Below are 16,106 nucleotides of genomic sequence, written 5' to 3'. Positions count from 1 at the left end.
CGCTTAACATTTTTATAAAATATCCATTTCTCATCTCCAGTCACTAACCTGTCTGAAAAAGGTGAGTTACGTTCAGGAAGGCGCAGAAAAGTGCAAATGTCCACTTTTGCTCTAAGGATGACTTCTGTAAAATCATGGAAAACCCATTTTCCAAGTTTTGACACCTTTCCAAGCTGTTGCTGGTATTGGTGAACTGTTGAATGGGTTGAATTAAACTTGTGTGTTAGTTCTGCAACTCTTACAGCACAATCTTCATCAAGTGCAGCCAGCAGAAAGTCATCATTAAACTCAACAGGACGATCTGAACGTAGCGCATCACTGTAGTCACTTGATCTGAACTTCTGAAATCACCTTCGACATTTTCTTTCATTGAGAGACTGTGCACCATAAACACCTTGAATGTTTCGTGTAGGTTCTACTACAGTACTGCCTTTTTTAAACTTATAAACATTATATGCCTAATGTGCTCCTCAGACACATCCATCTTCATAAGGGTTTATTTAATTAATGATCTGTAAAAGTGGAGTTGGGTAAGTTTCTTATATTTGGCTGAACATTTTGATACACGTCCTACTACATATTTTAGTCATTAAAGCCTTCTACAAAGACAGAAATAATGATGTACTTCTGTATTAAATTTTCGGACATTACTTATGGGATGACCTGATGTATATATACTGCTGGCCAGCATCTTAAGGACAATGAACATAAAGGAAAAATATTCATTTTGCGTTGTTAGACTCACCCACTTATTTAAGTAGAGCTTCGAAAGATGAAAATCAGAAAATTGAAAATAAAAATAAAAAACGATAATTTCAAGTGGTTGGCACAAAATAATTTCGTTGAGCAGGAGGATTCGACGGATTGCCCAGCAAGACACCAGCCAATCGTCGAACCAGATTAAGGCCCTTACGGCCGCAGAATGCAGCTCAAGAACAATAAGACGGCATCTTCGAGAGAAAGGCTTTAAAAACCGTAAACGTCTTCAAAGGTCACGCCTCCTTCCACACCACGAAACAGCTCGGTTAAACTTTGCTTAGAAGCACCAAACATAGGACGTAGAAAAGTGGAAGAAGGTTTTGTTCTCTGATGAGAAAAAAATTATCCTGGATGGTCCAGATGGCTTCCAATGTTACTGGCACGATAAGGATATCCCATGGAGGACATTTTCTACACGACACAGTGGAGGAGGTTCCATCATGATCTGGGGTGATTTCTCCTTCCATGGAACAATGGAGCTTCAGGTTATACAGGGGCGTCAAACAGCAGCTGGCTACATTGGCATGTTGGAGAGAATATCCTTATTGACTGTGTGGAAATAACTGGATCTTTCAGCAGGACAACACTACAATCCACAATGTCCGCAGAATAAAGGACTTTTTCATGGCGAATAACGTGATTTTTTTGGACTGTCCAGTGTGTTCGCTCGAACTGAACCCCATTGAAAATGTTAGTGGGTGGATGGCAAGGAAAGAGTATAGAAATGGACGTTAATTCCAAACAGTGAATGACATTCGTGAAGCCATCTTCACTACTTGGAATAACATTCCAGCCAGCCTTCTGCAAACGCTTTTATCGACCATGCAACTCATTACTGAGACTTCTTGTTGCGCATTTCCTACCCTGTTTCGGACTTCTTTTTGGTATGGTTTTAAACTTTTGATTATCTAGTATTTAGGGTAATTTCATAGTGTTCACACTTTCCCTCTTAAATACTAAAAGAGTTTTTTTTTCCCTTTCCTTATTTTCATCTTTCGAAGCTCTACTCAAGTAAGTGGTTGAGTCTAACAACGCGAAACGCATATTTTTTCTTTATGTCCATTGGTCTTAAGATTTTGGCCAGCAGTGTATAATGGAACAAAGAGGTTATTTGACGAGAGATTCCTTAACAGTTTAATAAAGGTATTTTAATATTGCTTGGTGTTAATTGAAAGTAGGATTGTTTTGTGCAGTTATGATGTGTTTTTTTTTATTTTGCGTTTATTGGTGTTCGGTTTTTGTTTAAAATTATGGTGAGTTAATATATGCAATTAAGAAGCAAACAACCTATAGAGGATATTGTAAATACTTACCAGAAGAACGTATCTCAGTGATTCTACTGAGAAATCAAAGTTTATAGTAAATACTGACCTCAAGAATGTGTCTCCATGGTTTACTACAAAAATAAAGGTTATAGTATATACTGCCCAGAATAATATGTCTCCATTGTTCCACTGTGAAAACAAGAGGATATAATAAATACTTACCTGAAGAAGGTGTCTCCATGATTCCACTGTGAAAATAAAGTTTATAATATATACTGACCAGAAGAATGTGTTTCCTGTTTTCCATTGTGAAAAAAAAACGTTTATAGTAGTTACTGACCTGAAGATAGTGTCTCCATTGTTCCACTGTAAAAACAAAGTGTATAATATATACTCACTACAAGAATGTGTCTATACGGTTTACTGTGAAAACAGATTATAGTATATACTGACCTGAAGAATGTATCTCCATAGTTCCGCTGTGAAAAACAGAGGTTATAGTAAATACTGACCTGAAGAATGTATCTCCATGGTTCCATCGAGTGTCTCCAAGTCCACTACAGTGTAGGTTGTGAGAGAGTGTCTGATTGTGGTTCCGGCGATTTTTAACATAAAGTTCTAAACCATGGAAAAATATTGTTATGGCTCGTTCCATTTCGTTTTCTAGTACGTTAGTGCTGGCATTGAAGTGAATAGCTTGATAAAAAGACACACAAAGAAACAACAGCTTTGAGTGAAATGTTTCATTGTTTTAAACACGAATTTTTTGGAAGAAAGTCACTTGTTATGTCACCCGAGCTGTGACACTTTGTACAAACTAATTGTATGTGTACTACATTGTCCCTAGCTGTGACACGTTGTACAAACTAATTGTATGTGTACTACATTGTCCCTAGTTGTGACACGTTGTGCAAACTAATTGTATGTGTACTACATTGTCCCTAGCTGTGACACGTTGTACAAAATAATTGTGTATGTACTACATTGTCCCTAGCTGTGACACGTTGTACAAACTAATTGTATGTGTACTACATAGTCCCTAGTTGTGACACGTTGTACAAACTAACTGTATATGTACTACATTGTTCCTAGCTGTGACACGTTGTACAAACTAATTGTATGTGTACTACATTGTCCCTAGCTGTGACACGTTGTACAAAATAATTGTAGATGTACTACATTGTCCCTAGCTGTGACACGTTGTACAAACTAATTGTATTTGTACTACATTGTCCCTAACTGTGACACGTTATACAAACTAATTGTATTTGTACTACATTGTCCTTAGCTGTGACACGTTGTACAAACTAACTGTATGTGTACTACATTGTCCCTAGCTGTGACACGTTGTACAAACTAATTGTATGTGTACTACATTGTCCCTAGCTGTGACACGTTGTACAAAATAATTGTGTATGTACTATGTTGTCCTTATTTCTACATCAGTATACTAGTATAACTCACAAAGTCTCTAATCCTACAAAACCCTGTTTCTCCATGCATGTTTACGTGTAAAATATCCTCATGTCTTCCAGTCACTCACAGACAGATCTGAGAGCTTATAACGCTAAAAATCGAATTTCGATACGTCTGGTGGGTAAAGCGAAAAACTTTTCACTTAACAAATTATTCAGATTTTATATATAAATATCTTATGTATCATATTAATTCAATGTAATACATTACTCTCTGATTTCATAGTTTATATCCTTCTAGGTACATGGTTCGCAAAACTATTCAACTTTCAAACATTTATCTTATCCATCACGCTACGTAAATTCAATACAATAATTAAAAACTAATAGTTTGGACAGATACAACTATACTCAGTGTATCAAACACTGATTGAATATCAAGACCTGTCACATCTGAACTTACTCTATAATTAATTCTATATTAACCTTTTGTTGCCATTCATTAAAGAAAACTTGATACTGGGCTTTCTCAAACAAATTTTTAAACGAAGTGCTACCATAAAAATTGATTTAGTTATGAGAACATTTCAAAAACAGATTTTTGTATTATATAAACTAACAACATTCCTGCTTTTCAAAACCTCGTGGCATCTGATGTGGTATACCAACATTATCAATACCACATAACATCTGATGTGGTATACCAACGTTATCAATACCACATAACATCTGATCTGGTATACCAAAGTTATCAATACCACATAACATCTGATGTGGTATACCAACATTATCAATACCACATAACATCTGATCTGGTATACCAATGTTATCAAAATTACTATAATACATGATCAGAACCAATTACTACAATGAATATTAACTATATTGACTTCAACCAGAGGTATATTTACTATCATGGATTTAAGTTATATCGACTCGACCAGAGGTGTATTTACTGTAGGGTATTTAAGTTACATCGACTCCAACCGGAGGTATATTTACTGTAGGGGATTTAAGTTACATCGACTCCAACCGGAGGTATATTTACTATAATCGATTTAATTTATATCGACTCCAGCAGGAGGTTTATTTACTATGATGGATTTGGGTGAAATCGACTTCAACAACAGGTATATTTACTATAATCGATTTAAGTTACATCGATTTCAACAGAATTATATTTACTATAATGGATTTAAGTTATATCGACTCAACCGGAGGTATATATACTATATCTATTTACAGATCAGTCAGTGAAAGTGTGAAGTGTACTTCTGGTTTGTCCTTACCTAACATACCCATGGGAAATTGGTCAGGAGCAAAGTGAACTGTTCCTGACCCAGCCACTGATTGGCTGGCTATCCACATGTAGTTTTTGCCAGTCATCCCCAACTCGGTGGCCACACTCATGATGTCGATTCCTTCTTCCTTTGTAGCGTACAGTAGAATTACTCGTGTGTCGCTCCGCTTCATATGTTCCAGTTCACCTCTTAATTCGTGTTTAGTGTTTCCTTTCAGCACGAACACTCCGAGAATGTTGAACCTACAATTTAAGATAGATTAATAACAACAGATGTGTGTTAAGTTTACAAATATGTACACATAGTACAACGTTAAAATAAGTACACTAAACAATTTATTAAAACAGGAACCAGCCCTTAAACGTCTCTACATGTTTCCGTTTGTATGTCACAACATTCAAGAAAAGTTTGAAGTTTGGTTGTTACTTACGTACTACATAGTTATTTATATTCGTTTAGTGCCACCTATGTTAAAAACACCCAGAGTTTATAAACATATGTAATATACTTTACTTCTTCTAAACGTGAACCAACTTTGTCTTCAGTCTATACTATTTCTGCAATATTTCAACGTTTATCTGATTTATCAATTTAACGTCACCCCAATTTATAACATGAGGTGTGTTTGTCACGTGTTAGTCTGTCACATGTTCTGCTAAGACCGACTAATTTAATTTACATTTATTTTATACATTCTTATGTTTAAGAAACGTGTTAAATCCCACATTTATTAACCTCTTCTGTTCTACCTTTTATACCCTTAAGAATATTTGGGAGAGAATGGCACGCTAGATCACATATATTATGTCGTCTATTGTTGTTGGTAAACCATCATGTTGTCAACGTTACACACGATAACAGTTTGAACTTATTTGACCTATCGATAATTTCATAACCATATCGTGTAGTAACGTATTTCAAGATAAGTAACTCTGATCTTAAACTACAATCGTCAGCGGAGATTTTTAAAGCTCTGAATACAATGTGGAATAGACAGTTATGTTTTGTGTTGTTCCTGGTGACGCGTTCTATTGTGTGGTACTACTAAAACAAAAAATGATTTTCTGTGAACAGACAGACGTCCGTAATCAGGTCATGTATAAGATATTTAAGTGGTCGTCTTTTTGTGTCTACAGTGTAAAGGTTATAGTTGAACTTATCAACCTTTACTTCTTTTAATCTGTATTAATATGTCCACGTTACTTCGCCACACCAGAAACACACATTAACCATATCAAAGGTTTCACAAAGAAGTATTAAATGTACATATTTGAATGTCAATACCTCGTATTGAAGAGAAGACAGCAGAGATCCCATAGCTAAACCTTTTCGACGTATTTAAACATACATTGCATACGTTAAAATATGAATTTATCACAGCTGAACGTCTTTAATCACCAATTTTTAAGACAAACCAGTGCTTCTTATCTGTAACACTTGTGAATGGAGAAAGAACATGAGAAGAGGATACTTGATATCAAACGAAAGTTTCTGACAAATACATTTTGGAACAATGAACCCATTCTTATAAACAACTGGAAGAAAGGGCTTCTATTTTTATAATTTTAGGTACATTTTGGGACAATGAACCCATTCTTATAAACAACTAGATGAAAGGGCTACCATTTTTATAATTTTAGGTACATTTTGGAACAATGAACCCATTCTTATAAACAACTGGAAGAAAGGGCTTCTATTTTTATAATTTTAGGTACATTTTGGAACAATGAACCCATTCTTATAAACAATTGGATGAAAGGGCTTCTATTTTTATAATTTTAGGTACATTTTGGAACAATGAACCCATTCTTATAAACAACTAGATGAAAGGGCTACCATTTTTATAATTTTAGGTACATTTTGGAACAATGAACCCATTCTTATAAACAACTGGATGAAAGGGCTACCATTTTTATAATTTTATGTACATTTTGGAACAATGAACCCATTCTTATAAACAACTGGATGAAAGGGCTGCCATTTTTATAATTTTAGGTACATTTTGGAACAATGAACCCATTCTTATAAACAACTGGATGAAAGGGCTACCATTTTTATAATTTTAGGTACATTTTGGAACAATGAACCCATTCTTATAAACAACTGGATGAAAGGGCTACCATTTTTATAATTTTAGGTACATTTTGGAACAATGAACCTATTCTTATAAACAACTGGATGAAAGGGCTGCCATTTTCATAATTTTAGGTGTCGCAAAGTATACTTTATTATTTAAATATACCAAGATTTTAACAAGAAGTCAATGTTAAAACATTTGTGTTGAGTTTAACAGTCTCTATCAAACTGTTTATAAAACAATCAGTGTTGACGGACGTATGTTTTAAAAAACTGTTAACAAAAGAGTCAATATGGACAAATGTGTACTGAATTTACTAATCTATTGACAAAACAACACATGTCTACAGACATGAATATATCAGAACTTATCCAAAAGTCAATGTTTTGAGTATCCTAGTGTGTATCAAACAAACTTTCAGCACATCATCAAACTACTACGAACGATTGTATTTACTCATAATAAAACATTTTAATATTAGAAGAAATAAGTATATCCAACCTAATACATTTCAATATTTCTTGGACCCATTGTGTTTTAGCTTTAATATCGTCTTATTGCTGTTTTTTTATAGTTAGAATAAATCTTGGAAAAGTGTAAATAGTGAAAGTAAAGCGACCTCTGTGTTTACTCACGTACTTACATAAATTCTGTACTCTCCAGAACGAGATCTCTGACGGCACGTATAAAGTGATCATGTCCGCCGATAAGTGTGGTAACAATGGAAAATTGGTGCCACGAGTACCTCCTGAGGATACTCAACATGGCAGCCGCCTGGTGTTCCATTGACGGAGCAAGTTGAAGAATTCTGGATTCTGAGACTCGCTGGAAGAGAATAAACTTCGTCGTTAATTAAACATAACAAATCGTCGTATCTACCTGTTTAAACAACACATGGCATCGTATCTTCCTGTTTAAACAACACATGGTATCGTATTTACCTGTTTAAACAACACATGGCATCGTATCTAACTGTTTAAACAACACATAGCATCGTATCTTCCTGTTTAAACAACACATGGTATCGTATCTACCTGTTTAAACAACACATAGTATCGTATCTACCTGTTTAAACAACACATGATATCACGTCGTATGTACACAATATACATAATATACCTTTACCTGCAGAACGCCATGTTGTGTAATGTTTTCATACCTGCTCTACGCCAATGTTGTCAGCATTCCATGATATCACCGGAATCCCCAGGTAAGCTGTGAGCTGTAATAAATATTGCACAGACGCTGCGTTGCTGCCAAATATATTGGAGTTAGTGAAGTAAAGAATAGTAATGACGTTTCGTTTCACTACTTTGTTGCACAACACGTTTAATATTTCTGTAGGACTTGGGTTCAAAGACATGGATGTTCCAGAAGGGGAGGATATTTCGTAGAAGTCTTTAAAATGATATTTAACGTGCCTGTTGAGAGTAAAGGCTTCTACAGATTCGGTGAGTGTTTTGAAGTAAGACCTAGCCACTGTGATAAGCAGGGTTTTAGGGAGTATTACACCGAATGTGATCTGTATTTTTGAAGAATTCGTAATAGGTTCTGGATGAGGAAGAGCAGCCCAAGCTCCAGCCAGTAAACAAGCCAGACAGATAAGAAAAGTCGACAGTTTCATGCTATGAAATATGTTGAGTTGTCCATTACAATAAAGACTGAAGACAGTTACTTGAAGTTCCTGGTCTTCCTGTAACAAGTATCAAAAATAATCTGGAAGTAAATAACAATGAATAACAGTTACTTTAATATGTAAACTGGTTTACACTCAAAGAAAGATAATTACAATTTTTATATAACAGTTTTATTATTAGTCTAGTTTCACACCTGAGACGTTGAATCACCAGTCCACTAAGGTTTCCATTTAGTGATAACAGACTTAGAACTTGACCGGTTATAATATATAATTGAAAACGAATTCTTTACTTCAGGTCATATAATTGTAAGGTGTTCCGGTTTATTTCAAATTATTTTATAAAATACAATTCAATGACAGCATGAATCCGTTCCTCAGAGCTCTATACTAGTTCAAACCGAAAAACTAAGGGAAAATTAAGAACAACTAAAGAGACTTTATCTTTCACAAGTGAAAATTCTCTAACAGCTACTCAGCACCGAATTTACCTAAAATAATCTGGAAAATAAGTAAATATCATTACCCAGGTCACAAAAGCACAGATTGAAGAGAAAAATAGGACTTTTCCATATACTTCAGGCATAAGCAATTAGGAAATAACACTTTATGTCCAGGAGCAAGAAAGAATAAAAATGTTGTTGCACAGAGCAGTGGTTGAGTCGGGACATACAAAATGAAATATTCAATCAGGATTCAATGAACGTCATGAAGTAAATTAATAACACATAAAGTAAACTAATAGCTGGTAAATTAAACTAATAACCGATAAAATAAATTAATATCTGGTAAACTAAACTAATAACCGATAAAATAAATTAATATCTGGTAAACTAAACTAATAACCGATGAAATAAATTAATAACTGGTAAACTAGACTAATAACCGATGAAATAAATTAATAACTGGTAAACTAGACTAATAACCGATGAAATAAATTAATAACTGGTAAACTAAACTAATAACCGATGAAATAAATTAATAACTGGTAAACTAGACTAATAACCGATGAAATAAATTAATATCTGGTAAACTAGACTAATAACCGGTGAAATAAATTAATAACTGGTAAACTAAACTAATAACCGATAAAGTAAATTAATAACTGGTAAACTAAACTAATAACCAATGAAATAAATTAATAACTGGTAAACTAAACTAATAACCGATGAAATAAATTAATAACTGGTAAACTAGACTAATAACCGATGAAATAAATTAATAACTGGTAAACTAAACTAATAACCGATAAAGTAAATTAATAACTGGTAAACTAGACTAATAACCGATGAAATAAATTAATAACTGGTAAACTAGACTAATAACCGATGAAATAAATTAATAACTGGTAAACTAGACTAATAACCGATGAAATAAATTAATAACTGGTAAACTAGACTAATAACCGATGAAATAAATTAATAGCTAGTAAAGTAAACTAACAACCGATGGAGAAAATGATGAAGTAAATTACTAACTCATGAAGTAAACTAATAACCGACGAAGTAAACTAACAACTAGTGAAGTAAACTAATAACTGGTGAAGTAACTTATTAACTGATGAAATAAATTAATAACCTATGAAGTAAACTAATAAATGATGAGGTAAACTTATAACCGATGACGTAAATTAATAACAAGTTAAGTAAACTAATAACTGATGAAGTAAACTGGTAACTGGTAAAAAATCTAATAACTGGTTGAGTAATCTAATAACTGATGAAGTAAGTTAATAACTGATGAATTAAACTGATAACTGGTGAAGAAAACTAATACGAGATTGAGTTTGTAATAAATTATAAAATAAATTAATTGTTTGTTTTGGAATTTCGCGCAAAACTACACGATGGCTATCTGCGCTAGCCGTCCCTAATTTTATAATGTAAGACTAGGCTAGAGGGAAAGCAGATAGTCATCACCACCTATCGCCATCTATTGGACTACTCCTTTACCAAAAAATAGTGGGATTCACCGTCACTTTATAACGCTCCCACGGCTAAAAAGACGAGCATGTTTGGTATGACGGGGATGCGAAACCGCGACCCTCAAATTTCGAGTCGCACGCCTTAACCCACCTGGCCATGCTGGGCCGTGAAATAAATTAATAACGCATGAAGTACACAAATTACGGATTAATTGAACTAATATACGATAAAGTAAACTAATAACCGATGAATTAAATTAATAACTGATAAAGTAAACTAATAACCGATAAAGCAAACTAATAACTCGTGAAGTAAACTAATAACTGATGAAAAAATCTAATAACTGGTAAAGTAAACTAATAACTGCTGAAGAAAACTAATATCAGGATGAGTTTCTAATAAACCATGAAATAAATTAATAACCGATGTAAACTAATTACGGATGAATTAAATTAATATCTGATAAAGTAACCTAATAGTTGATGAAGTAAACTAGTAACTGCTGAAAAAATTTAATAACCGGCTGCGTAATCTAATAACCGATGAACTGAACTAATAAATGGTGAAGTAAATTAATAACTGATAAAGTCAACTGGTAATCGGCAATCTAAACTAATAACTGTTGAGAAAAACTAATAACTGATAAATAAATTAATAACAAGAGATGTAAACTAATAACTGATAACGTAAATTAATTACCGATGAAATAATCTAATACCTGGTGAAGTAAAGTAATAACCGAAGAAGTAAACTAATAACTGATAAAGTAAATTAATAACTAATGAGGAAGACTAATAACTGGTGCAGTAACCTAACAACTGAGAAAGTAAAGTAATCACAGATGAAGTAAAATAATAACTGATGAATTAAAGTAACAACTGGTCAAGCAAACTATAACTGGTTAAATATACTAATAACTGAAAAGTAAGTTATTAACTAGTGATGCAAACTAATAACTGATGAAGAAAATTCATAACCGATGAAGTAATTTAATAACTGGTGAAATAAACTAATAACTGAAAGTAAACTAATAACATATGACGTAAATTAATAACAAGTTAAGTAAACTAATAACTGGTGAAGTACACTAGTAACAAATAAAGTACACTAATAACTTATGAGGTAAACTAATAACTGGTGAGTCAAGTTATTACTTTTGAGGTAACTACTAATTAGTGAAGTAATCTAATAATCGATGAAGTAAATTAATAACTGGTTAACTAAACTAAAAACCGATATGGAAAACTAATAACCGATGAAATAAGCTTGTAATAAGTCAACTAATAAATGGTGGAGTAAACTAATAACTGATGAAGTAAAGTAATAATTATTGAAGTAAAGTTATAACTGATAAATTAAACTCCAGCGGTTTTTATTCAGTCTTTTGTCTTTTGTTTGATCTTATTACTACCGTCCTGAGACTGCTATTTGATGTTCTTAGCACCGTCTTCAGTCTGCTGTTTGGTGTTATTAGTGCTGTCTTTTGTCTGTTGTTGGGTATTATTAGTACCGTCTTGTGGTTGTTTTTTGGTGTTATTAATACCCTCTTGAGTCTGTTGTGTGTTATTAGTGCTGTCTTATGTCTGTTATTTGTTGTTATTAGTACCGTCTTGTGTCTGTTGTTTCGTGTTATTAGTGCTGTCTTTTGTCTGTTGTTGGGTATTATTAGTACCGTCATGAGGCTGTTTTTATGTGTTATTAGTACCCTTTTTAGTCTGTTGTGTGTCATTAGTACCGTCTTGTGTCTGTTGTTTTGTGTTATTAGTACCTTCTTGAGTCTGTTGTGTGTTGTTAGTGCTGTCGTGTGTCTGTTATTTGTTGTTATTAGTACCGTCTTGTGTCTGTTGTTTTATGTTATTAGTGTTGTCTTTTGTCTGTTGTTGGTTATTAATAGTACCGTCTTGAGGCTGTTTTTATGTGTTATTAGTACCGTCTTGTGTGTGTTGTTTGGTGTTATTAGTACCGTCTTGAGTCTGTTATTTGTTGTTATTAGTACCGTCTTGTGTGTGTTGTATGGTGTTATTAGTACCGTCTTGTGTCTATTGTGTGGTGTTATTAATACCCTCTTGAGTCTGTTGTGTGTTATTATTACCGTCTTGTATCTGTTGTTTTGTGTTATTAGTGCTGTCTTTTGTCTGTTGTTGGGTATTATTAGTACCGTCTTGTGGTTGTTTTTTGGTGTTATTAATACCCTCTTGAGTCTGTTATTTGTTGTTATTAGCACCATCAAGTGTCTGTTGTTTTGTGTTATTAGTGCTGTCTGGAGTCTGTTTTGAATCATTAGTACCGTCTTTTGTCTGTTGTTATGTGTTATTATTACCGTCTTGTGTCTGTTGTTTTGAGTTACTAGTGCTGTCTTTTGTCTGTTATTGGGTATTATTAGTACCGTCTTGTGGTTGTTTTTGGTGTTATTAATACCCCCTTGAGTCTGTTATTTGTTGTTATTAGCACCATCAAGTGTCTGTTGTTTTGTGTTATTAGTGCTGTATGGAGTCTGTTTTGTGTCATTAGTACCGTCTGTTGTTATGTGTTATTAGTACCTTCTTGAGTCTGTTGTGTGTTATTAGTGCTATCTTGTGTCTGTTATTTGTTGTTATTAGTACCGTCTTGTGTCTGTTGTTTCGTGTTATTAGTGCTGTCTTTTGTCTGTTGTTGGGTATTATTAGTACCGTCTTGAGGCTGTTTTTATGTGTTATTAGTACCCTTTTGAGTCTATTGTGTGGTATTAGTACGGTCTTGTGTCTGTTGTTTTGTGTTATTAGTACCTTCTTGAGTCTGTTGTGTGTTGTTAGTGCTGTCGTGTGTCTGTTATTTGTTGTTATTAGTACCGTCTTGTGTCTGTTGTTTTATGTTATTAGTGTTGTCTTTTGTCTGTTGTTGGTTATTAATAGTACCGTCTTGAGGCTGTTTTTATGTGTTATTAGTACCGTCTTGTGTGTGTTGTTTGGTGTTATTAGTACCGTCTTGAGTCTGTTATTTGTTGTTATTAGTACCGTCTTGTGTGTGTTGTATGGTGTTATTAGTACCGTCTTGTGTCTATTGTGTGGTGTTATTAATACCCTCTTGAGTCTGTTGTGTGTTATTATTACCGTCTTGTATCTGTTGTTTTGTGTTATTAGTGCTGTCTTTTGTCTGTTGTTGGGTATTATTAGTACCGTCTTGTGGTTGTTTTTTGGTGTTATTAATACCCTCTTGAGTCTGTTATTTGTTGTTATTAGCACCATCAAGTGTCTGTTGTTTTGTGTTATTAGTGCTGTCTGGAGTCTGTTTTGAATCATTAGTACCGTCTTTTGTCTGTTGTTATGTGTTATTAGTACCTACTTGAGTCTGTTGTGTGTTATTAGTACCTGCTTGAGTCTGTTGTGTGTTATTAGTGCTATTTTGTGTCTGTTATTTGTTGTTATTAGTACCGTCTTGTGTCTGTTGTTTCGTGTTATTAGTGCTGTCTGTTGTCTGTTGTTGGGTATTATTAGTACCGTCTTGAGGCTGTTTTTATGTGTTATTAGTACCCTTTTGAGTCTGTTGTGTGGTATTAGTGCTATCTTGTGTCTGTTATTTGTTGTTATTAGTTCCGTCTTGTGTCTGTTGTTTCGTGTTATTAGTGCTGTCTTTTGTCTGTTATTGGGTATTATTAGTACCGTCTTGAGGTTGTTTTTTGGTGTTATTAATACCCTCTTGAGTCTGTTATTTGTTGTTATTAGCACCATCAAGTGTCTGTTGTGTATGTTATTAGTGCTGTCTTGTGTCTGTTATTTGTTGTTATTAGTACCGTCTTGTGTCTGTTGTGTGGTTTTATTAGTACCGTCTTGTGTCTATGGTGTGGTGTTATTAATACCCTCTTGAGTCTGTTGTGTGTTATTATTACCGTCTTGTGTCTGTTGTATTGAGTTATTAGTGCTGTCTTTTGTCTGTTATTGGGTATTATTAGTACCGTCTTGTGGTTGTTTTTAGGTGTTATTAATACCCTCTTGAGTCTGTTATTTGTTGTTATTAGCACCATCAAGTGTCTGTTGTTTTGTGTTATTAGTGCTGTCTTATGTCTGTTATTTGTTGTTATTAGTACCGTCTTGAGTCTGTTGTGTGTTATTATTACCGTCTTGTGTCTGTTGTTTTGAGTTATTAGTGCTGTCTTTTGTCTGTTATTGGGTATTATTAGTACCGTCTTGTGGTTGTTTTTGGTGTTATTAATACCCCCTTGAGTCTGTTATTTGTTGTTATTAGCACCATCAAGTGTCTGTTGTTTTGTGTTATTAGTGCTGTATGGAGTCTGTTTTGTGTCATTAGTACCGTCTTTTGTTATGTGTTATTAGTACCTTCTTGAGTCTGTTGTGTGTTATTAGTGCTATCTTGTGTCTGTTATTTGTTGTTATTAGTACCGTCTTGTGTCTGTTGTTTCGTGTTATTAGTGCTGTCTTTTGTCTGTTGTTGGGTATTATTAGTACCGTCTTGAGGCTGTTTTTATGTGTTATTAGTACCCTTTTGAGTCTGTTGTGTGGTATTAGTACGGTCTTGTGTCTGTTGTTTTGTGTTATTAGTACCTTCTTCAGTCTATTGTGTGTTATTAGTGCTGTCTTGTGTCTGTTATTTGTTGTTATTAGTACCGTCTTCTGTCTGTTGTTATGTGTTATTAGTACCTTGTTGAGTCTGTTGTGTATGTTATTAGTGCTGTCTTGTGTCTGTTATTTGTTGTTATTAGTACCGTCTTGTGTCTGTTGTGTGGTGTTATTAGTACCGTCTTGTGTCTATTGTGTGGTGTTATTAATACCCTCTTGAGTCTGTTGTGTGTTATTATTACCGTCCTGTGTCTGTTGTTTTGAGTTATTAGTGCTGTCTTTAGTCTGTTATTGGGTATTATTAGTACCGCCTTGTGGTTGTTTTTTGGTGTTATTAATACCCTCTTGAGTCTGTTATTTGTTGTTATTAGCACCATCAAGTGTCTGTTGTTTGTGTTATTAGTGCTGTCTGGAGTCTGTTTTGTGTCATTGGTACCGTCTTTTGTCTGTTGTTATGTGTTATTAGTACCTGATTGAGTCTGTTATGTGTTATTAGTACCTTCTTGAGTCTGTTGTGTGTTATTAGTGCTGTCTTGTGTCTGTTATTTGTTGTTATTAGTACCGTCTTGTGTCTGTTGTGTGGTGTTATTAGTACCGTCTTGTGTCTATTGTGTGGTGTTATTAATACCCTCTTGAGTCTGTTGTGTGTTATTATTACCGTCTTGTGTCTGGTGTTTTGTGTTATTAGTGCTGACTTTTGTCTGTTGTTGGGTATTATTAGTACCGTCTTGTGGTTGTTTTTTGGTGTTATTGATACCCTCTTGAGTCTGTTGTGTGTTATTAGTGCTGTCTTGTGTCTGTTATTTGTTGTTATTAGTACCGTCTTTTGTCTGTTGTTTTGTGTTATTAGTACCGTCTTGTGTTTGTTGTTTGGTGTTATTAGTACCGTCTTGTGTCTGTTGTTATGTGTTATTAGTACCTTCTTGAGTCTGTTGTGTATGTTATTAGTGCTGTCTTGTGTCTGTTATTTGTTGTTATTAGTACCGTCTTGTGTCTATTGTGTGGTGTTATTAATACCCTCTTGAGTCTGTTGTGTGTTATTATTACCGTCTTGTGTCTGTTGTTTTGAGTTATTAGTGCTGTCTTTTGTCTGTTGTTGGGTATTATTAGTACCGTCTTATGGTTGTTTTTTGGTGTTATTAATACCCTCTTGAGTCTGTTATTTGTTGTTATTA

General features: G+C 34.0%; 1 pseudogene across 1 annotated transcript in view; it reads right to left on the bottom strand.

Annotated features, from left to right (window-relative positions):
- LOC143237202 (glutamate receptor ionotropic, NMDA 2B-like) overlaps positions 1 to 16,106 on the bottom strand; it is a 58,821-nt pseudogene that overhangs the window by 36,901 nt on the left and 5,814 nt on the right. Inside the window, exons 2-5 of the transcript XR_013019915.1 lie at positions 7,977 to 8,533; positions 7,461 to 7,642; positions 4,729 to 4,982; positions 2,537 to 2,720 (exon numbers count right to left, since the gene is read on the bottom strand). The product of XR_013019915.1 is annotated as a glutamate receptor ionotropic, NMDA 2B-like (transcript). The remainder of the gene's footprint in view (positions 1 to 2,536; positions 2,721 to 4,728; positions 4,983 to 7,460; positions 7,643 to 7,976; positions 8,534 to 16,106) is intronic.

Source organism: Tachypleus tridentatus, chromosome 13 (assembly GCF_004210375.1).
Source record: "Tachypleus tridentatus isolate NWPU-2018 chromosome 13, ASM421037v1, whole genome shotgun sequence".
In the NCBI taxonomy this organism is placed as follows: Eukaryota; Metazoa; Arthropoda; class Merostomata; order Xiphosura; family Limulidae; genus Tachypleus; species Tachypleus tridentatus.
The sequence above is the reverse complement of the archived record's forward strand: the minus strand, read 5'-3'. Positions and strand labels throughout refer to the sequence as shown.